Genomic DNA, 18,257 nt, shown 5'->3' with positions numbered 1-18,257 from the left:
TTCTTAGTACACCTCTACGGTATCTATGGTACCTGCATGCTAAATTTCAAACGTCTAACTTGAGTGGTTTGGATTTTTCATACAAAAGGATTTTCCCGCTAATTCCCGTTCCCGTGGGAATTTCGGGAATTCCTTTCTTAGTACACCTCTACGGTATCTAAGGTACCTGCATGACAAATTTCAAACATCTAACTTGAATGGTTTGGATTTTTCATACAAAAGGATTTTCCCGCTAATTCCCGTTCTCGTGGGAACTTCGGGAATTCCTTTCTTAATGCTCCTCTATGGTACCTAAGGTACCTACATAACAAATTTCAAACGTCTAACTTGAGTGGTTTAGATTTTTCATACAAAAGGATTTTCCCGCTAATTCTCGTTCCCGTGGGAATTTCGGGAATTCCTTTCCTAGTACACTTCTACGGTATCTAAGGTACCTGCATGACAAATTTCAAACATCTAATTTGAATGGTTTAGAATTTTCATACAAAAGGATTTTCCCGCTAATTCCCGTTCCCGTGAGAATTTTGGGAATTCCTTTCTTAGTGCACCTCTACGGTACTTATGGTACCTGCATGCCAAATTTCAAACGTCTAACTTGAGTGGTTTGGATTTTTCATACAAAAGGATTTTCCCGCTAATTCCCGTTCCCGTGGGAATTTCGGAAATTCCTTTCTTAGTACACCTCTACGGTATCTATGGTACCTGCATGCTAAATTTCAAACGTCTAACTTGAGTGGTTTGGATTTTTCATACAAAAGGATTTTCCCGCTAATTCCCGTTCCCGTGGGAATTTCGGGAATTCCTTTCTTAGTACACCTCTACGGTATCTAAGGTACCTGCATGACAAATTTCAAACATCTAACTTGAATGGTTTGGATTTTTCATACAAAAGGATTTTCCCGCTAATTCCCGTTCTCGTGGGAACTTCGGGAATTCCTTTCTTAATGCACCTCTATGGTACCTAAGGTACCTACATAACAAATTTCAAACGTCTAACTTGAGTGGTTTAGATTTTTCATACAAAAGGATTTTCCCGCTAATTCCCGTTCTCGTGGGAATTTCGGGAATTCCTTTCTTAGTGCACCTCTACGGTACCTAAGCTACGTCCCTTCCAAATTTCAAGTGCCTACGTTTAGCCGTTTAAAGGCTGTGCGTTGATATGTTAGTCAGTCAGTTTCTCCTTTTATATATTTAGATAATTATAAGTCCAGTATTTAATTCAAAAAGTACCTACGTTAATGTTGTATAGCGCTCTCTTACATTTCTTTAATTGCGGTACCCTTCCTGGGTGTCACATGCATGTACGTACTTATATTATAACAAACGTAATAATGTGACTTGCAAAATAAACAAATAAATCCATAATATCGAAATATCTCACATATAGCCAACATAAGCGAGCAATTCGTCTTAAATTTATATCCCGTATTTTGAAAAATGGGAGTTAGCGGGGAAAAAAATTTGTATGAAAAAGTCTAAACTGCATAAGTTAGATGCTTGAAATTTGATATGCACTGCCTCACACACAAAGATCTCTTTTTTATAACACGCCACGCGGACGAAGTCTCGGGCAAAAGCTAGTATTTTTATAAATTAAAAAAGAGCCATTGAGAAACTTAATAAATCAATCAAAAAAGCGCTTGATAAATTATCGAAACTTGAATCCAAGGACCTACTTAAAAGAAAAAAGTACCTTTTTGTAGGCGTAGTATTATATGCAAAATGGTAGCATGTCTACTTATATGAACCACTCTATCGACACGGTGAGGAATGGTTAAATATTTACCTAGACCTATTTACGTCCCACTGGTGGGCAAAGGCTTCCCCTCAATCAACCGGAGGGGATATGAAGCATACTCCACGACACTGTTCCAGTTTGGGATGGTTGAGGCATTTGTGATATTAGCCACCGGCGGCTTAACCTGCTAAGCTTTTTCGGACAGCCAGGTGATCCAGTCTGCAATGTCCTAGCCAAACAAAGCACAGTTTAAAAAAGTGATCAACTGAACAAGTTTAAATTGGGGCCTAATATCAAAAATGCGGTGCGAAGTTTTACATTAGTTAATGTTACTTTTAAACAAATGTGTATTTTATGCCACAACTATATAAAGCTAGAATTAAATTAAAAATAAAATAAATAATAATAATAAATAAAAAATAAATAAATAAAATAAAAAAAGAATAATAAAATTATAATTATTTGAAATTGTTTACTAACATGCAAATGAATGTAAGTACATTAAACAATCAGTATGTAAAGCGGCTGAATGTCTACACAAGTGTACCAGTTTCTCGACACAGCCGGGAGAGGAATGGCTCCCGCGTGTGATGTCACAGTCCCTCTGATTTTTCTCCCGAGATAGGCCGCCCCTGTATATCTCAGGCTTGAGATAACGCCGGCAGCTGTTACTAATGCACGGATTATGCTATTGTCATAGGATCCAAGAATTCTGTAATGATTATGCTTAGTAACTTCTGACACGCGTTTTAAATACATTTGAATGTTCATTCTTCTTATCGTGTGAGTTGTGAGGTGGAATACCAACCTCATCAGCCCTGGTGTCAGGGTTATTACTTAGCCGCCAAAGGCCCCAAACGTTCATTAAAAGTCCCACAATTAAAAAAAACACACACTTGACAATAATGAAGGACTTTCCGGGCTACGTTCCCTAAAAAGAATATACGAGGGGAGGTCAAAAAGTTCGCGGAATGGAGGGGTTGGAGGGGGTTGGTTTGCTCGTATAGGTAGCCGCTAGTTGCACACCTCATTAACAGTATATGTACCAAGTTTGAAGCAAAACGGGTCATTAACGTTTGAACTATCGACCAGCAAACAAGTGAATCGGGAAGAACTCAGCGAATGTGGAGAAAATTGAACACCGCGCCGTCATTAAGTTCCTCACCAAGCAAGGAAAATCCGCTCAGACGATTTTTCAAGAGCTGTTAGCAGTTTACGCGGACTCTGCCCCTGGTAAAACCATGGTTTACAAGTGGCATAGTCTTTTCAAGCAAGGAAGAGAGTCGATTGAAGATGACCCCCGCTCCGGACGGCCCATTGAGGCCACCACACCGGAAATCATCGAAAAAGTAGAGAAACTTGTATTAGAAGATACCCGCTTGAAGAAGAAGCAGCTTGCAGCAATGGTCGGTGTATCCGAAACAAGTATTTTAAATATCCTACATCAACATCTTGGGATGACTAAGGTCAGCGCAAGATGGGTTCCAAGAATGCTCACGCCACTTCAAAAAAGCGAGCGTGTCGAGTGTTCTCGCCAGTTTTTAGAGCTCTGTGGAGAGAATAAGGAAGAAGTTATGGCCCGGATTGTTACTGGAGATAAAATCTGGGTTCACCACTATGAACCTGAGTCGAAGCAAGAGTCGATGCAGTGGCATAAAAAAGGCACACCTCCTCCAAAGAAGTTTAAGGTGTCACAATCGGCCGGAAAGATCATGGCCACTATTTTTTGGGATACAGAAGGTATTTTGCTGATTGATTATAAAGATCGTGGTGTGACTATAACGGGACATTACTACGCTTCTTTACTGGATAGATTGAAAGAGGCTATCAAGGAAAAAAGAAGAGGAAAGCTGTCAAGAGGTGTGCTCCTTTTGCACGACAACGCACCCGTCCACACGTGCCATGTTGCGACGGCTGCCATTCACCGATGCGGGTTCGAAAAATTAAACCACCCGCCTTACAGTCCAGACTTGGCCCCCAGCGATTATTATTTGTTCCCAAAAATGAAAAAGGAACTGCGTGGACGAAAATTTGGCGATGATGAAGAAGTCAAGTCTGCAATTTCGGCCTATTTTGACAGCAAAGAGAAATCTTTTTTTTATGATGGAATAAACAAATTATTTAATAGATCCGGAAAATGTGTTAAGGTTAAGGGAGAATATATTGAAAAGGAAAAATAGTTTCGTGTTTAATTTCGACCCCCTTCCCCCTCATTCCGCGAACTTTTTGACCTCCCCTCGTAGATGGTGCTGTCAAGATTTAACGTGATAATTATCTATTTTCTCATTACTCGGGTACATAATTATTCAAAAATACAATATAATGGCAGAAGCATATATAAAAGTAATTGTTGCTTGATATTTGGATCACGTATAGAATTATGTTGCTAACTATATTGCTAATTTGTTGCTAATTATTCAAAAATACAATGTAATGTAAAAATCAGAAGCATTTATAATAATAATTGTTACTTGATCCCCCCTCCGGTTGATTGAGGGGAGGCCTGTGCCCAGCAGTGGGACGTATTATAGGCAGTTTATGTTATGTTACTTGATATATGGATCACATTATGTATAGAATTATGTTGCTAACTATATTGCTTCTCTTTATTTTGATCAGAATTATAATTGGTGAAAGATGTAATTATGCCTGGGTGTAATAAAAATGGTCATCATTTATAAGTACCCGTAAACAAAGAGAAAACATGTTTGGCGGTGAAGATGTTAGAGTGACTAGGGATCGACAATCCAACGCGGTGTTATGTTAGAAGTTGTATATATCCCTTTCCAACCGAAGAAACGAAATCTTTCGTAGGCCTATAAAATGTTAGTGACAGCTTTTTATGCCATGCAAAGACCCCGGGAAAAATACAAAAAAAAATCCCAGCTTAGCTGGTCTTCAGCAATCAGACCCTCACGATTGTGAGCCGTAGGAATAATTTGTAAGTCGCACGATCGTGAGTCTATGCGACTTGCATAATATTTTATCCTATTTGTGGAAATAAAACACATTTGGTATGAGAGAATTGTTTTATAGTTATAGTAAATGAGTCTTAGACCACTTCTTATTAAGAAAAATGTAACACAATACAGGTCTTCGTGTAACATTTTTGAATTTATGTTATTTCGCAAAGTGTTATGGCTGAGGAGAAGAAATGACAAAAAACTGCAACAGCAACACATCTTTTAAAAACCAATGAGGGTATAGGTATATACATTACAAGTTATTTAATAACTAGAGGAACACATTCAATACCAGACATTTATATCATTTAGGTAGTCATTAATATTATAATAAGCTTTTTTACATAAAGTAAGCTTCACATGAGCTTTAAAATTTTCTGACTTTAAAATATTATCTTGTATTTTATTGTAAAAACGTGTACATAACCCCAAAAAAGATGAATTTAATTTACTTAATCTAGAAATTTGAATAGCAGTTTTATTTTTGCTTCTTGTATTGCTTTGCGGAGTGTTAAAAATCGATCCCTGGTCATTACGCCGCTATAACTAATTCAAGTTTGATACCAGCTCTCCAAAGCCACGCCAATCTAGGGTAGGGAATGCTGCCCACGATTATATGAATCGACAATAGCTTTGCTATCTCAACGACAGTAGTTTTTAGTTCACGCCCATTAGAACGTAAATAATAGATAAGTATTTGTACAGCTACTAATCTCCTCCAGAAAGTCCTCATTGAAATATTCGTAAAAATAATCAATGGATCGCTTTACTGGTTCTATTGGCAGAGTCGGATAGTCATGGGATTTATCCTGGAACTGAGCTTCCTTCCACAATCTTTTTCGCAACGTAGACCTACCCCGTAGAACTGTAGGTATAATAGATGCAGACCTTCCTCTTTCTCCTCTTAGTGCACGCGTGGACATTCCTCCTCTTGTTGTTGATGCAGGCCTTCTTCCTCGTAATACGGATGCTGACACGCTTGCTCGTGCACTTGCAATAGATGGGCACAGACTAATTGGGCTCATATGGCTCGGTGCGAAGGCTGACTCTTTTTGACGAAAATTTCTTGTTGGTCTAGCTGATGACCCTGGTAAAATTGGAGAACTCGGCTTCGATAGATACTGTTGAAATATTTTCCGGTTCAGGCGATCGTTCTACTACCACTTACTCTTCAGGGTCCTCGTCTGTTAGATCTAAGTTATCCATTTCCCTAAAGAGATGGTTTTGTACTAAATCGAGGTCATCATCATCTAAATCTTCGTTCTCCGAAAGGTTTTCGTTTTCTAATACTGCCGCTATCAGTTTGTCAGTTATATGACCCCCTTAAAAAACAAAAAAATGTATTTTGTAAGCCTTATAACCATAAAAAGGTCATACACATAACCAAATATGCACCTAACAACCGAAGCCACATGATCGTGCGAGTGCATTTTTAAACTCGATTTGTCTTATATTATACCACAAAATGTACGTAAATAAGCATGTTTCTATATACAGGCATGATTAATAAGTGCATTTTATGTAAAAACAACACAAAAATGTATATAATTTCACAATTTGTGTAAACTTCGATATCGCGTTTCACGACTGCTTAAAGATTGCATTATTGAATGTGGCGCCATCTGTTGCATGTGGGCGGAACTAGTTGGGTCCGCCACAGATGCATATGTCTGTTCACCATAAAAATCTTTACAGCAGCGTCACCTATATTGCTTTTGAGGAATGTAGCCTAAAAAGTTCCTTATTAGATCAATAATAGAAACAATAGGTAATTAACAGAAATTTTAAACAACACTAGTAGTTTATATCGTCGTTGCCAATTTAAAAGCTCTTATGTGTCGCCTTCACCAAATTTCTTCAGGATCGAAAAGTATTTTGCTCCTAAAATATTCAGTACAAACATTTATTTAAGTATGTAAATATCAATTATCTTTTAATATTTTTTAACACAGTCATACATTTTTTTTTTAATTTCCGTAAAATTAACCCGATTGCATATTATATAATAAATGTTAAATTAGCAACGAATATTATACTAGTTGTTAGTAGTTCCCTAGTACTAAGTAACATTTTAAAAAATTCTTAAAAATCAAAAAACGACTTTCACAATTATAAGTGCCTCTAAAATGTGCTACTTACACCAGTTTAAAATAAACGAAATCTCACAAGGTCGCAGCCACCGTGCCTTATCTCACCGCGGACCTTAGGCTGATGTTACAGGCAGCTATCTTGTAATTTATTACCGACAACTTTTGTTTGATCAAGTCCCGTTAGTTAAGTACAGTATACATAGTAACTAACCATATTTAAAGTAAGTAAAACCTTTACATTCGATACAGCCAGTAAAGTCCTTAAAAAACGACAGACAGTCTCACAAAGTGATTTCGATAATATCATCATCGGGAATCAACCGGATAGATCACTTGGACCTCTAAATTATTGTGACCCCAATGCCCTACCCATCAGATTGGTCCAGTAGAAAGCTGTGGTGGCAGACTATTTAACTTGTCAAGTCGTTGGTCCAGAATACTATCAGATAACACTTCTACCAACCCGTATTAGAACAGCGTGGTGGAATATGCTCCACAATCCAAATGTCTGAAATTCTAAATTCCTTTGACCCAGCACAAAAGCAATAACATATTGTTTGTTCACAACTGATTCACATTACCAAACACGATTGGAATTCTATTAAACGTTCGGATCCATTTATTGCAAGAACCCGAATCTTTGCGGTTGCAACCACTACACGATTTACATCAAATGTTTGGGAAGCGATGGAATTGGAAAAGTTAACGAACCAACGTTTGGTTGTGAACAAATTAGAATGTTTTTCAACAACTTGCGCCTGTAAAGTAATTATATCCACGGAATAGAAAAAAGAGGTTAGGAGGGCCAAGTGAAAGCGAAACGCGCGCCGTACAAGTATGAGCAAATAGTTTTTTCAACTTTGCACTCCACTCGTTCGCAAACTTTACTACGCACGGAATTCCACGAAGGTCGTCTTTTATGCATTATAACCTGCAGGCAAAAAGAACTAACCTTAGTATGCTGAGAAGTATTATTTGTAGTAGGCTGAGCTGTAGGCCATCTACGGGGTCCACATGTAGCGGATAGTGGAACGGCCATCAGATATGATGGTTAGCTTCGAATATAAAAATAAGCAGTCCCCGACCAAACAGCGGCAGGATTAGCAGAACGTAGTGGGTAGCTCACTGGGACGGGCTAACCTATAAAATGCTACTTAAGTTCTATGACGATCTTGTGACATAGCGAGTAGGCGCCGCTAATTCAAAAGCGCACCCCTGATGCCGGGCAGCAGCGGTATCAGTACTGGTTGGAGGCCGAGCTCTTAAATAAAGAGAGAGAACCTTAGTATTATCGGTTATTTATCAAAATACTTTTTACACAGTATCTTACGAAAAGTAATTATAAAAATTGCAGCCTATGGAGCCTCATCATCATCATCACCAGCCCATTAACGTCCCCACTGCTGGGGCACGGGCCTTCCCTATGGATGGATAGGGAGATCGGGCCTTAAACCACCACGCGGGCCCAGTGCGAATTGGTGGTTATTAACGACTGCTAATGCAGCCGGAACCAACGGCTTAACGTGCCTTCCGAAACACGGAGGAGCTCGACCGAGCGCATTTACCGCTACGCCACCGAGCTCCTCATGGAACCTACTGCTTCTCTAATTCTATAGCTCTAGATATAGTAGTTATCTGTTAACAGAAGTACATAGTATTAGAAGAGAGTGGGGTTGAACCGGCGACAGCAGTTCTCATACAAAATGCGCGTTAGTGTCTTTCCAATGTCTTTCTTATATTCCGTGATTGTGTCAAAGGATTACTTACTTACCTAAGCAAAATCTAGAGCTACTTTGATCCTATTATAGTTTTATAGAATTTGTTTATAGAAGCACAAATAATTATTAACATATTTCAAAAACTTCACCGTATACATAATATTTTCTAGAAAAAGCATTTCCTACAAAATTCACCTAAGCTTAAGCTATAAGACCGCCATTTGTCACGTACCTAGTAAAGTCTCTTTTGTAAATATTTTCGTTTATTTTGGTGCAATATACTTGTATTTGTATCTATGGTGGAATGAGTCACTCAACAAAGCATATTTGTTCGACAAATTAAAAACCCTTTTTGATTAAAATTTCATTAGACTTCACCGCGTAATAATCTTCCATACACATGGTAGAGTAAAATCAGTAAAAATTACACGACTCGTGTTAAACAAACAAGCACAAATCGCACCCTGTTTATATTCTCTTGAGTTTGTTTAATGTGAAAATATTAAGTAAGCAAGTAAATGCTTATATTTTGAACAATAATAACTCCGACACCAGGGATAGTGAGGTCAGTCATTGACCTTACTAGTATAAAAAAAAAAACAGAAACATCATAAATTTATAGGTATTTAATATAGCTCGTAGTTTTCACAAAGCGTTGACAAATTGTCCTTTTAACAATTTATGTCTGTCAAACGGATATTGCCGTCCTTTTAATAGTACTTGAATGGAATGCTTTGAATAGAATACGAAATGAGGCACGGCAACTTTGTATTGAATCAACTGGTTATATCAATAGTTTATTGGGTGAATTGTCCTTTGAGGTAGCAACGTGTTAATTTACGTGTATAATTTAGGTCGTGGGTTGCCTCAAATTTGACTCATAAATGTTTTATTTTTGTATATGTTTAAATAGTATACTGAAATGTGGAAGGATCCCGGGGAGGCTGAAGTGGGATTTGGACCAAAGGTTTGCAACAGTGTCCTTTCCTTATTAGTTGACATCCTACATCAACAAAATTGACGTCCTGGCTGGTTATAATTTCACGTTGAAACCCTTGACGTGTTCCATGACACTCAGACAAATTTTATGAGTAATGTCCTAAAATATGTACTTAAGTTCTAATCCTAAACTATGATAAAGTAATAAGTAAATTCATATATCTTATTTTTATTTTATTCTATTTTAATTTAATATTTTATTCATATTTGTCAGTTAAGGATAAACAGAGACTGCTTTGTTAACAAAATTACTAATTTGTAGATGCATTTTAGTAATTGTCTTATAATGATGTAGTATGTACTTAATAAATAAATAAAAATAATCAAATAAATTAATTCAAATTATTATAAAATTTTCAATTCCCACCGGTTACTGTCGTCTCTCATTCCATTAGAGAGAAGTGTATGTTCCATGCAATCTATTCCACTTTCTATTCGAGTCGAGTCAAAGTAACAGTTTAACATTTATAAATAATAATTACACACAACTTCAAGAGCGCTATTTAACATAATGTGATACTGGCGCCCAACGTGGGACATGACGGAAATTGTCATTTTTACAGGCTAGTAAGATAAGATTAGATTAAAAATAAAAAGTACGTATAATGTATTTCTACATATAAATATACTTTTAAAAAAAAACTTGTAGTTATCAAAGTGCTGAAACTATTTAATAAGTCAATAATTTAAACATTAACGTGCGTGATTTAATAAAAAACAGCTATGTAAGAAGAGTGAAAAATAAGATAAGAATGTAAGTGAGTGAGGCAAGTATCTTAGTAGGTTATAAAATCTATACCTATCTCAATTAATTTGTCAACCATGTCATCAAAATTGATTAATTAAATAGTACCCACAACACTCCTGATGTTGCCGCACCTTTAATTTAGGAAAAGTAGGTATTTCCAGAAAAACCTGTGTTGCTCTACTGCATGAAATATGAAATTCTTTTTTCACAATCGAATCGAGATGAGAGCCGATGGTGGCCGAAGGTTCCCGAGAAGAGCCGAACTCCTCACCTTTGGAAAATATCCTCCAATGCCGAATCAGTGCTTCGTCGGAGCTCACCGCGGGAGGTTGTCTCTCGGACGGTCTCGATAAATACGCACGTGTGCTCACAGACTATAATAAACCGATAGTGCCCGTGACATGTAAACTGACTTAATAACACGGTAATAAATTAAATCGCTGCCAACAAAGTGTAATTTTGAATCGAAAATATTTTAAGTGGAATAATAACATGCTGTTTTTCAATTGAGTAAGGCTCTGTTTATAATTAATTAACGCTAATAAAATGTAACGTACAATCAATCAAATTTGGAAAAATCATTCTTCCTGTATTTTTATTCGTAAGTATGGTCTTAGTAGATTAAATAAAAACTGATATTTTGTTTTGATTTCGTTATAAGTACTTTCATTTCTCACAGATTTCAACTGTTTTGTTTTTCTTGTATCTTACTTGTAGACTATAATGATTTAATTAATTAACAATTTATAATTTTACACGAACGGGCTTTGAACAGGGAGGTGTGGAAGAAAGGAAAAAGGCCTTTGCCCTAAAGTGGGACACAGATGGCTATTTATAATAATGAAGTCCGGGACTCCACAGTTACGAGATATGTAAACTACATAAGTACAAAATATAATCATAATTTTATTTGCATTTCTACGAATTAATTAATTACACATCGCAAATTCTAAGCTAATACCTACCTACTTTCTAAAGTCAATAAAGCCGTAAGATTGTTGTATTGTTGTTATATAGGTGTAACAAAATTTATTCATTTACATCTAAGTGTCACGGATTCGAATCCCGGCTCATAGGTCCCCGATACCGACCCCACCGGCGTGGTCGACGATTTCCCTCATTCAGCGCTTATCGCTATCGACCCACTAGGGTCGATTAATTCTTTCAAATATTTTTCCTCTCAGACGACGCCCTGAGCCGAGGTTCGGGCCCAACTGGGCACCCTCAGGCCTGTTGTCTTAAACGTTGTACCGGGTGAGAGCCTTCAGCGCTCCCCATTTGTCCGGCCAAGTAGTTAATGCCATCTGCGGCAAATCTACAATAAGTCACGTCAAAAAAAAAAAGAAATCCGGCTCGGAAATTTAAACCATTACATTCGACTTTGTAGCGTTGAATTCATGTTTGGATTATTGATAATTCTGTCACGTGGTTTCTAGGATTTTTTCCCGATGGCAACAGACTCGCCTCTTTTTGAAACATTAAATCCAGCGAGGAGTGGGTGCCTTTGCTATACACCTCTGCCTCCCCCTTTGGGGATACAGGCGTGATGTTATGTTTATGTATTCATTAAGCTAATAATCACTTTTACGAAATCTGGCGCAAAGTGCCGAACTTATCTATAATGTCGGTCGTCACGGAAGGGTTACTGCGATTATGCCAAGCAAAACAAACAAAGACACGAAATTAATTAAAGACATTTTTTATCATTTTCCTTGGATAAAGGCCGTGGAATTGCCTGCGTTTAATTTAAAGAGACTCTTTATGTTGCCTGTTTATGTTTCATAATAGGAGATAAACGTCTTGGAATATAGGGGATGATCCGTGACAATATTCATAAGGGTTCTCGGGCCCGTCCGTCTTGCCGACTGTCTGTTGATAGTATTTACACAATGGATCTTGTGTCTTCAACCCAATTTAGCTAACAACCATGTACGAGAAATGAGTATATATTATCATACATTTGAATACCCGTCTACCTGCTTTCTTGGGTCCTTGTGTCACTGAAATAGGGATGTGTCTGAATGGTATACGCTTCATCATCATCAGCCCATAAACGTCCCCACTGCTGGGGCACGGGCCTTCCCTATGGATGGATAAGGAGATCGGGCCTTAAACCATCACGCGGGCCAAGTGCGGATTGATGGTTATTAACGACTGCTAATGCAGCCGGGACCAACGGCTTAACGTGCCCTCCGAAGCACGGAATCATCTTACTTTTTCGGACAATCAGGTGATTCAAACAAAGGACAGTTTCACAAAGTGATTTCGACAATGTCCCCATCGGGAATCGAACCCGGACCTCCAGATCGTGAGCCTAACGCTAACTCGCAGTGGAGCAGCGTGGTGGAGTATGCTCCATACCCCCTCCGGTTGATTGAGGGGAGGCCTGTGCCCAGCAGTGGGACGTATATTGGCTGTTTATGTATATAAATACAAATATAATACATACATACATATTATAATATACGGTGGTATTGGTATTATATATATTTTTTAAGACAGTAGTTAAACAATAAACTTTACAAAAAAGGTTATTATAAAGTTAGTGATTATTTAGAAGATATGAATGCATGGGATTAACTGTCTGAGAACTGATATTAGGCAGCTAAATTACTCAATTGTATACCAATATTTTATGTTTATTTTTATTTTTTTAAAGAACGTCTAGGGCCCTGTGCCGAGGTTTTTCTTGCAGCTTCTTTTCCCTGGCTATACAGGTTGTGAGAAGCTGCAGTAGTTTTAGGCGGATGAGACGTTCGTTATGTAAAATTGACGATTCAAAGTGTAACTATGTTACCTACTGAATAAAGATATTTTTGAATTTGAATTTGAATATTATAGACGGTGATACGTTTCACCACGTATCACTTTGGTGTAATACAAAACTCAGTGAGGTGAGGGTACTTAATTCACCTCGCGATGGATTTATCTCTGACTACCCGATTTGGAATATAGTCGTGAGCTTTAGATAAAATACACGGTAAGTATAACATAATCCATTCATTCGCGTCCTTCCTATCAGTGCTCGATCAAAATATATTTTAATAAACGCTATTAATCTCTTCTTTATTAATCAAGTCTTCTTTGCATTCAGTTAATATTATACAAAACGTCAAACTTTTCTTAGACGTTTATGGAACTCTCTAAAAATGTGAATTTTGGAAATATATATAGTAAGGGTAAACAAAAAACAAACGAAATAAGAATACAAAAATATATATATAAATACTACAGCTCCACAACACCTTTTCAGAAAAAAATGATACCAAAATTCTCGTTTGATCACCCAACTGTAAACTTATGTACATCGGGGGCGGGAAAGCGGATCGCTTGAATAGTTCAATGGAAAGGATTTGAACCCGCGACCTTTTTGTAACGAACCAACCCAAGTGTGAATTTTGGCATACACGTGTGAATGTAGTTACATGTTTTTTCATGTTTTGTCCGTTACGATGAATACAAAATATGTTTCTTATGGACACTTTAATATTCTTAATGCAGAAAACCGTGTAAATGGCTTTTTGAAAAATCACATTGATCAATGTGATTATTTGAAAAGGCGCTCACGCGGTTTTCACTATCATCCCCCTAGCATTATCCCGTTTTTACAGGGTCCGCTTACCTAACCTGAAGATTTGACAGGTCCGGTTTTTACAGAAGCGACTGTCTGTCTGACCTTCTAAACGGCAAAGGGAAAACCAGCCCAATACAGATTAGGTCACATACTTCCAAAAATGCATTTCTCGGGAATGTGGGTGTGTGCGTGGTTTTCACTATACGGTAACTAAATTATGGATTTGGTAGTCAAAAGCCAAAATACTTATTACAAAAAATTAGGATGAAAAAGCATTATTCAATTATAAGTAAAGTAAGCAAGTACTTAAATATTTAAATTGTTCCATTATAACCACAAAATGCAGGACCAGAAGTAATCAGAAGGCAACTTGCATACGAAGCGTGTGTGTATCGTTTTTAACAATAGATTACTATTATAAAATATTTGTGAAATGATTATTGGAGACGACTAAATTGGACATGTCCTTAGGTTTAGTACGATCTACTCTGAACCGGCGCGGCGTGCGTGTATGAAGCTATTGATGAAATGAAGAAGCAAGAGAAGTGTGTCAGGATCGAAGCAAATGGAATTATAATATAGTCTCTGCTTACCCCGGTGGGAAATAAGCGTTAGTTTATATATGTATGAAATGATTATTCATACTCAATAATGAGCGCTTACTAAGGAAGTGTCGGCGCAAGCCGGCCACCTACCACAATCGCCAGTGGCCAGCGACAAGCAGTTGACACTGTTTGTTGTATTATTTAAAAAATATTGTTTTAAAGTCTACGCTGCGGCGCACACAAGTTGTCGACATTGTCATTTGAAAATAAATTTGTAAATACTTATCTCAAAACCAAAAAAAGAAGTGTTTGGTGTCGCGAGGTGATTGGCCGCCTCTATGGCTAGAGTAATCGGGTCATCGGGATCGTATATATCGCACCCCCCGTGGAAAAACGCAGTAAGTGGACTAGCGACATTTTTTTTTTATTGCACCATTCAATTCAGCGTACACGAATACACCTTCTCACAAATTTTCATTAAGATATCAGTAAAAATGAAGAAATTATTACAAAAACAATGAAATTGTGCAACATTGATAAAAATATTTTTCCCCCATAATAAGAAAGTAAGTATAAATACGTGATTTTTTTTTGTAATTTTCCCATATAGTAAAGTCATAATAACACTTACGTCGATTTTACACGAAAGTTTTTTAGGATGGTCGAGTCGTAAGTAAACGTACTAACATGTTTCACGACATTATACGACACGACAGTGGTTGTACGTCTAGTTACTTCGTTATTCCACGAATCTTTTAGCGTTACTATTTGGTGTAACTCCAGCTACTTGCCTATTCTGCGAATCTTTTAGCGTAACGGTTTGGTGTAAATATAATCACGTTTTTTTTTCCAAGCAAGATTTGATATTACTATTACGTTATTTCATTTAACTTCATTTTTCGATGACATATTTTATACTACACTCTTCGTAAATATGAATACAACTCTTTTAAAGGCAATAATTTGAATCATTTGTCGTGTTATTCTAATTACTGTACTTACGCCGCGCCGGCGGCGGCGGGCTGCACACTCAAAGAGAGGTATTAGAAAGATATTAGAGAGGTATTACATCTATCCACCAATTTTTCGTCAATCTCGACTTTATATTCAACCAAAAATCGACCCTATTATTACTGTACTGTGATCGTTATTTGTAGGGTCGTATGCTGATTGTGCTTTTACCACGGTAAAACCAAGATCACCCATAGACAAAATTATAGCCGACGAAGTTTATAAAAAACGACCTTATTATTATCGCACTGTGATCGTTATTTGTAGAGTGAAAGCTGATTGTCTATTTGTGATCGTAGTTTTACCACGGTATTCCGTCAGTCAGCATACGACCCTACAAATAACGATCGCATTGCAGTAATAATAAGGTCGATTTTTGTTAGAATAAAAAGTCATGATTGACGAATGTTGGATAGATGTAATAATTATCTCTCTATTTAATTTGTTCATGGTGGCTACTCGAAGCGTACATATCTTTGTGTGGAAGTAAAAAACCCAAGGATTATACGTATGCTCAACTTGGACAAAATCGAAGATGGTGAGTTATTTACTTATAAATAGACTAGCTAGATTTTAGGTACCTATTACCTTACCTACTTAGTATATTACTATTTATTAGACTATTAATATTATAAATATTTTGTTTTGTAAGGTTTACACAGAAGCAGATACCTACCTACTTGACGTAAGTTGGTTTGGTTAATGCGTGATGATGATTGCACTGCTCTGTACTAATTATTAAAGTATACTAAGCATGCCTAGGTGCCTATTCGGTGCTTTTAATCTATAAACTAACTACCTATTTAAATTAGGGTGTGCCGTTTTTATACATTCGCTATCACCTGGCATAGCACCTGGTATATAAATAAAATAAAGATATTTTAACAAAAAAACTGTTACGTGATCAACTGTAGTATTTCGGCTTGGTTGTGAATTATCTACCTAGGTATATAAGTTAACTTTTGCAAAAACACCCTTGATTTTGTTATTTGTTCGCTTGAGTTTGATATGCATTTTATTATTAACGCATTGGTACTAACCTTCTATTTAATCTATACTTATAATAAATCTGTAGAGAGGTCAATTCTGTACATTAAATATTTTTTCAAAATAACTATCAGGGGGTGATAAGTGGTCGATACTGATGCCAAAAATGCAATCAGTAAAATTTTTGTCTGTCTGTCTGTCTGTCTGTCTGTCTGTCTGTCTGTATGTTCCTTATAGAAACAAAACCTACTGGACGGATTTTAATGAAACTTGGTACAATTATTCTTCACACTCCTGGACAGGTTATAGTATACTTTTCATCACGCTACAATCAATAGGAGCAGAGTAGTGAAGGGAAATTCTTTTGTATGAAAAATCTAAACCACTCAAGTTAGACGTTTGAAATTTGGCATGCAGGTACCTTAGATACCGTAGAGGTATACTAAGAAAGGAATTCCCGAAAATCCTACGGGAACGGGAATTAGCGGGAAAATCCTTTTGTATGAAAAATCTAAACCACTCAAGTTAGACGTTTGAAATTTGGCATGCAGGTACCTTAGATACCGTAGAGGTGTACTAAGAAAGGAATTCCCGAAATTCCCACGGGAACGGGAATTAGCGGGAAAATCCTTTTGTATGAAAAATCTAAACCACTCAAGTTAGACAACTGAAATTTGGCATGCAGGTACCTGAAGTACCGTAGAGGTGCACTAAGAAAGGAATTCCCAAAATTCTCACGGGAACGGGAATTAGCGGGAAAATCCTTTTGTATGAAAAATCTAAACCACTCAAGTTAGACGTTTGAAATTTGGCATGCAGATACCTTAAGTACCGTAGTGGTGCACTAAGAAAGGAATTCCCGAAATTCCCACGAGAACGGGAATTAGCGGGAAAATCCTTTTGTATGAAAAATCTAAACCACTCAAGTTAGACCTTTGAAATTTGTCATGCAGGTACCTTAGGTACCGTGGAGGTGCACTAAGAAAGGAATTCCCGAAATTCCCACGGGAACGCGAATTAACGGGAAAATCCTTTTGTATGAAAAATCTAAACCACTCAAGTTAGACGTTTGAAATTTGGCATGCAGGTACTTTAGTAAACTTAAAGCTTAGTTGCAACAGGATATTACAAAATTCCCACGGGAACGGTAGTTAGCGGGAAAATCCTTTTGTATGAAAAATCTAAACCACTCAAGTTAGACAATTGAAATTTGGCATGCAAGTACCTTAAGTACCGTGGAGGTGCACTAAGAAAGGAATTCCCAAATTCCCACGGGAACGCGAATTAACGGGAAAATCCTTTTGTATGAAAAATCTAAACCACTCAAGTTAGACGTTTGAAATTTGGCATGCAGGTACTTTAGTAAACTTAAAGCTTAGTTGCAACAGGATATTACAAAATTCCCACGGGAACGGTAGTTAGCGGGAAAAAACATTTGTATGAAAAAATCAAATCTAAATAAAAGGAGAAACTGACTGACTCAGTGACTGACATATATCAACGCATAGCCTGAACGGCTAAACGTAGGCATTTGAAATTTGGAAGGGACATAGCTTAGGTACCGTAGAGGTGCACTAAGAAAGAAATTCCCGGAATTCCCACGGCAACGGAAATTAGCGGGAAAATCTTTTTGTATGAAAAATCTAAACCGCTTAAGTTAGACGCTTGAAATTTGGCATGCAGGTACCTTAGTTAACTTAAAGCTTAGTTGCAACAGGATATTGCAAAATTCCCACGGAAACGGGAGTTAGTGGGAAAAAACATTTGTATGAAAAAATCGAAACCGCGTAAGATAGATATTTTCAATTCAATTCAATTAAATTATTTATTGCATTCCATGTAGTACAATAGGGTGTTACATAGGCATAGGAACTAAAACATGGA

The 18,257-nt window shown here is 37.1% G+C and overlaps 1 protein-coding gene across 1 annotated transcript in view; it reads left to right on the top strand.

Moving 5' to 3' along the window:
* Nucleotides 1–10,566: 10,566 nt before the first annotated feature.
* The window catches only part of LOC126374782 (hemicentin-1-like), a 113,670-nt gene continuing 105,979 nt past the window's right edge, over nt 10,567–18,257 (top strand). The window contains exon 1 of the mRNA XM_050021495.1: nt 10,567–10,680. The gene's annotated coding sequence lies outside the window, so the exon portion shown is untranslated. The remainder of the gene's footprint in view (nt 10,681–18,257) is intronic.

The sequence above is a fragment of the Pectinophora gossypiella genome, chromosome 18 (genome assembly GCF_024362695.1).
Source record: "Pectinophora gossypiella chromosome 18, ilPecGoss1.1, whole genome shotgun sequence".
NCBI classification, from domain to species: Eukaryota; Metazoa; Arthropoda; class Insecta; order Lepidoptera; family Gelechiidae; genus Pectinophora; species Pectinophora gossypiella.
The sequence above is the reverse complement of the archived record's forward strand: the minus strand, read 5'-3'. Positions and strand labels throughout refer to the sequence as shown.